The following is a 6,785-nucleotide window of genomic DNA, read 5'->3' on the forward strand; positions in this document are numbered from 1 at the left end:
AACACTCCAGCACATTAGGTCTCTGTATTGGACTGGGAACATCTCCAGCACATTAGTCTCTGGTTGGACTGGGAACACTCCAGTTGCACATTAGTCTCTGGTTGGGACTGGGAACACGTCCAGCACATTAGGTCTCTGGTTGCGGACTGGAACCACTCCAGCACATTAGCTCTCTGGTTGTGGATCTGGGAAACTCACACTCAGCACATTAGGTCTCTGGTTGGGACGGGAAACACTTCCAGCACTATTAGGTCTCTGGTTGGGACTGGGAACACTCCAGCACATTAGGTCTCTGGTTGGGACTGGGAACACTCCAGCACATAGGTCTCTGGTTGGGACTTGACGGAACACTCAGCACATTTAGGTCTCTGTTGGGACTGGGAACACTCCAGCACATTAGGTCTCTGCGTTGGACTGGAAACCACTCCAGCCCCATTACGGTCTCTGGTGGGACTGGGCGCAAAACACTCCAGCACTAATTTTAGTCGTCTGTGGGGACTGGGAACACTCCAGCCACATTTAAGTGCTCTGTGGTGACTGTTGTAGTCTCCTAAATCAGATGTGTATAATAGACTGTCCCTGACAATACAAAATAAATATAAATAAATAAATCTTGGTCGACTTGACAGTAGTCTGTTCTTTCGACCAATCATTGGTCAAAAATGGTTTTAAGTGTATTTTTCCATATAATAGATATGCTTTTAAGCTTACGGTTTTGATGAAATAAGATCACTTAACCAACGCATTCTCCTCCCGCTCTGTCTGACTTAACGCTGACCCAACCTGCTCGCTCCTGCTTACTTAACCTGACCCAACCCATTCTCCTCCTGCTGACTTAACCTGACCCAACCATTCTCCTTTCCGCTGATCTTAACCTGACCCAATACCACTTCTCCTTTCCCGCTCCTGCTACTTAACCTGACCCAACCATTCTCCTCCTGCCGACTTAAACCTGACCCCAACCATTCTCCTCCTGCCGATGCTTGAACCTGACCCAAACCATTCTCCTCCTGCCGACTTAACCGACCCAACCATTCTCCTCCTTGCCGACTTACTGACCAACCATTTCCTCCCTGCCGAACTTACCTGACCCAACCATTCTCCTCCTGTGTTCCGACTTAACCTTGACCCAACCATTCTCCTCCTGCCGACTTAACTTTCTGACCCAACCATTCTCCTCCTGCCGACTTAACCGACCCAACCTATTCTCCTCCTGCCGACTTAACCTGACCCAACCATTCTCCCTCCTGCCGACTTAACCTGACCCAACCATTCTCCTTTCTAACTCCGACTTAGCCTGACCCAACCATTCTCCTCCTGCCGACTTAGCTGACCCAACCATTCTCCTCCTGCTCTCGACTTAGCCTGACCCAACCATTCTCCTCCTGCCGACTTAGCCTTGACCCAACCATTCTCCTCCCTGCTCCTGACCGACTTACCTGACCCAACCATTCTCCTCCCGCTCCTGCCACTTAACCTGACCCAACCATCTCTCCTCCCGCTCCTGCCGACCTTAACCTGACCCAACCATTCTCCTCCCGCTCCCTGCCGACTTAACCTGACCCAACCATTCTCCTCCCGCTCCTGCCGACTTAACCTGACCCAAACCATTCTCCTCCCGCTCCTGCCCGACTTAACCTGACCCAACCATTCTCCTCCGCTCCTGCCGACTTAACCTGACCCAACCCATTCTCCTCCCGCTCCTGCCGACTTAACCTGACCCAACCATTCTCCTCCCGCTCCTGCCGACTTAACCTGACCCAACCATTCTCCTCCCGCTCTCCTGCCGACTTAACCTGACCAACCATTCTCCTCCCGTCCTGCCGACTTAAACCTGACCCAACCATTCTCCTCCGCTCCTGCCGACTTTAAACCTGACCCAACCATTCTCCTCCCGCTCCTGCCGACTTAACCTGACCCAACCATCTCCTCCGCTCCCGCCGACTTAACCTGACCCAACCATTCTCCTCCCGCTCCTGCCGACTTAACCTCGACCCAACCATTCTCCTCCCCGCCGGACTTAACCTGACCCAACCATTCTCGCCCTGCTACCTGCCGACAAGGGAGGGATGAGAGGGGAGGAAGGGAGGGAGGGATGGGGGATGAGGGGAGGGAGGGATGGAGGGATGAGGGATAACGGGAGGGGGGAAGAACGGGATGTTTTTGTATTTTTCGATCTGCATTGTTGCGAAGTCAGCATTTCACTGTTAGTCTGCACCTGTTGTTAATGAAGCATGTGTCAAATAACATTTTAATTGAGTGGTTAATTTATGTATTCACTAAATGGCTTATGGGGGAGGGCAGGGCAGCTCAAGAGGACAACACCAGGCTCCAGGCAGAACCTTGTTGCTGATAGAGCTCGGGTCACCCCCAGCATTAGAAACACGCTCAGTACTCTGACCATGGCCTGGTCCCTGCCTTGTCAATACCCTCCAGGGGAATACAATACTGGAGTTTTGCCACGTCACTCACTGGGACTCAATGAGCACATATATTTCCACTCCGATAGTGAGCTAGACGTAGGCCACTTCTAACACACAGATGTAAAACAGGGATATTTGGTTACGGTGCCAGTCACAAAGGAGACCAGTCCCTCTCCGTTCTTCTCCTCAGCCAGCCAGGGGAACCTGCTATGCAGGAGAACCAGGCAGGGAAGGGAAGTGAGGCGGAGGGACACAGCAGCAGCGTCTATATTTAGCTCTGCTGCAGGGCCAGACAGACATGTTGGACCGGGCTAATAGAGAACGGACCATGAGGCAGAGGGATGCAGCAGCAGCAATCTATATTTAGCTCTGCTGCAGCTGCAGGGCCAGACAGACATGTTGGACCGGGCTAATAGAGAACGGACCATGAGGCAGAGGGATGCAGCAGCAGCAGAATGAGCGGAGTAACACACACACACTGGGGGTCAGGGAGAACAGACAGATGAGGCCCAGGAGCATAGCTCTGCCTGGAAACTGAAAGTTCTCTCATTGGTCTCCGTCTCAGTCCAAACACACCAACCAGGGTTTCCGTTTGCCGATAATAGCTGGACTTTTGGCTGATATCTTATTTTTTAAACTATCAAACTGGCGCCATAAAATGTTCCATTGCAAAATAATACTTTTTATCCAATACATTTGACCGGTCATGCTTGTCAGTCTTTAGGCTAATTTGCATAATTGTGTGGAATTGCATTGCCACGGGTGTATATTCGCTATGCATTTATCACACGCTCACAGCACAGGAGATGGTTGTGGACTACAAGAAAAGGAGGACTGAGCACGTCCCCCATTCTCATCGACGGGGCTGCAGTGGAAAAGGTTGAGAGCTTCAAGTCCCTTGGTGTCCACGTCAAACTATCATGGTCCAAACATACTAAGACAGTCGTGAAGAGGGCACAACAAAGCCTATACCCCCTCAGGAGACTGAAAAGATTTGGTATGGGTCCTCAGATCCTCCAAAGGATCTACAGCTGCACCATTGAGAGCATCCTGACGGGTTGCATCACTGCCTGGTATGGCAACAGCTCGGCCTCCGACCGCAAAGCACTACAGAAGGTAGTGCGTACGGCCCAGTAATTCACTGGTGCCAAGCTTCCTGCCATCCAGGACCTCTATACCAGGCGGTGTCAGAGGAAGGCCCTAAAAATGGTCAAAAACTCCAGCCACGCTAGTCAAACACTGTTCTCTCTGCTACCGCACGGCTAGGCTTCTTAACAGCTTCTACCCCCAAGCTATAGGACTCCAGATGCTGCACTTGACACATTTATGAAATTGCTTATTCCAGTTACTAATAAGCACGCACCCATTAAGAAACATGACAAAAAATTGTTTAAACACCTTAGATTGATGAGAAATTGAAAAATTGTATGGTTGAGAGGCATGAGGCAAAAGTTATGGCAAATAAGTCTGGTAGCCCAACTGATTGGCAAACATACTGCAAATGAAGAAGTCATGTGACTAAGCTAAATAAGAAGAAACTGTACTATGAGACAAAGATAAATGATATAAAGAATGACAGTAAAAAGCTTTGGAGCACCTTAAATGACATTTTGGGGGGAAAGGCAAACTCAGCTCAATCATTCATTGAATCAGATGGCTAATTTATTACAAAACCCACTGATATTGGCAACTAATTGAATWACTTTTTMATTGGCAAGATAAACAAACTTAGGGATGACATGACAGCATTAAACGCTGACACTACACATCCAAGTATATCTGACCAAATTCTAAAAAGAGACGAATACTTTTGAAATCAGTGTGGAAGAGGGGAAAAAATTGTCTATCAACAATGACAAGCCACCGGGGTCTGACAATCTAGATGGAAAATTCCTGAGGATAATAGCGGACGATGTTTCCACATCTTCAATTTAAACCTACTAGAAAGTAGATTTGGATAGAAAACACTAAAGTTTGCAAAACTGTTAAAATAGTGTCTGAGTATAACAGAACTGATTTGACAGGCGAAAACATGAGAAAAATCCCTTCAGGAAGTAGTTTTCTATTTCTATTCAATGCCATTACAGTATCCATTGACTTAGGACTCAAATTGCAGTTCCTATGCCTTCCACTAGATGTCAACAGTCTTTAGAAATTGTTTCAGGCTTGTATCCTGAAAAATTAGGAAGTAAGAGCAGTCTGAATGAGTGGACCCTAAAGTGTCACAGAGCTTTTTCATGCGCGCGACCGAGAGAGTGACTTTCTTGTTTACCTTTTAAATTGACGACGTTATTGTCCGGTTGAAATATGATCGATTATTTAGGCTAAAAACAACCTGAGGATTGAATATAAACATCGTTTGACATGTTTCTATGAACTTTACGGATGCATTTTGGATTTCTTTGTCTGCCTGTTTTGACTGCGTTTGAGCCTGTGGATTACTGAAGAAAACGCGAACAAAACTGAGGTTTTTGGATATAAAGAGACTTTATCGAACAAAAGGAACAATTATTGAGTAAATGAATGTCTGCTGAGTGCAACCATATGAAGATCATCAAAGGTAAGGGATTAATTTTATCTCTATTTCTGACTTGTGTAACTGTTCTACTTGGCTGGTTACTGTAATGATTTGTCTAGTGGGCTATGTTCTCAAATAATCGTACGGTATGCTTTCGCCGTAAGGCATTTTTCATAACAAACCCCTCAGCACTGCTATAACAACAGACCGGCGCTCCATAACAAACCCCTCAGCACTGCTATAACAACAGACCGGCGCTCTCCATAACAAACCCCTCAGCACTGCTATAACAACAGACGCGGCTCCATAACAAACCCTCAGCACTGCTAATAAACAACGACCGGCGCTCCATAACAAACCCCTCAGCACTGCTATAACAACAGACCGGCGCTCCATACAAACCCCTCAGCACTGCTATAACAACAGACCGGCGCTCCATAACAAACCCTCAGCACTGCTATAACAACAGACCGGCGCTCCATAACAAAACCCTCAGCACTGCTATAACAACAGACGGCGCGTCCATAACAAACCCTCAGCACTGCTATAACAACAGGACCGGCGCTCCATAACAAACCCTCAGCACTGCTATAACAACAGACCGGCGCTCCATAAACAAACCCTCAGCACTGCTAATAACAACAGACCGGCGCTCCCATAACAACCCTCAGCACTGCTATAAAACAACCAGCCGGCGCTCCATAACAAACCCCTCAGCACTGCTATAACAACAGACCGGCGCTCCATAACAAACCCCTCAGCACTGCTATAACAACAGACCGGCCCTCCATAACAAACCCCTCAGCACTGCTATAACGGGCCGGCGCTGAGCGAGGGATGGGGGGTCTGAGGAAGAAACAGGGACATTGGGCAAGATTAGGGAAGGGGCTAGAAAGAGGGGGGACAGTGAAAGGGAGGGAGGCCTTGTTACTATGTTGCCCCAACTGATGCCAGCAGGGACCCCAAAAAAAATGCTGATCACCAGGGAAACAGTGCCAGCTCACCTGCCTGCGGTACAAACTACAGAGGCCAGTTACACCCCTGAGACTGACTTTCAGCCATCTAATAATCAAATGGATATTAACTAACGCAGGCCGACTGGAAAATATTTTGTCTTCGTCCACCACAGCAGTGAAGTCGGACTGACCCTTCAAGACTACAGAGAAATGATAACAGCAACTCTGGAACGATTGCTGCTCTGAAATGAATGCTAAGGAATCTAAAGCAAATCCTTGATGCTTCCATCCTCAGTTGGAAATGAATTCCCAGCCTAGCGGGGAGCCCAGACCTGCTGTACAGCACAGCCTGGCTTTGTACCAAATGGCACCCTATTCCCTATATAGTGCACTATTAGCCGTATGGGCACTGGTTAAAAATAGTAGTGGAGCCATTTGTAGGGCAATATAAAATCTGCTTTGTGGAGAACGCGAACAGAATCCCAACTTTATTGACAAAGATAAAATACACTGATGCTATTTGTTTAATTTCCTTAGAGGCAACAGGAATTTCCCTGTTTTGGTGTGTGTACATGATGCTCATGTATTTAAAACTGTTTTCTGGTAGATGGAAAGGCTTTCCCGAAAACATTTAATTTATTATGTTAACTACAAAGTAGCCTATGCCTACCTGGCAGAATGACATGATTATTTGCATAAATTCAGTGGCCATTAAACTCTGCAATCACATGAGAGCTAGACACATCACTAACCAAACAAAGGTCTCTGGCTGGTGTGCAGTTGAAATAAAGGGTAACTACAACTAAAAATGAAAAGCCATTCGATTTCTCAGACCTCCTGATGTAGTCGAAGCGTTGTTGTGGATTTAGAACAGCTAAAAAATATTTA

This window comes from Salvelinus sp. IW2-2015, unplaced genomic scaffold (assembly GCF_002910315.2).
Source record: "Salvelinus sp. IW2-2015 unplaced genomic scaffold, ASM291031v2 Un_scaffold2571, whole genome shotgun sequence".
Taxonomy (NCBI): domain Eukaryota; kingdom Metazoa; phylum Chordata; class Actinopteri; order Salmoniformes; family Salmonidae; genus Salvelinus; species Salvelinus sp. IW2-2015.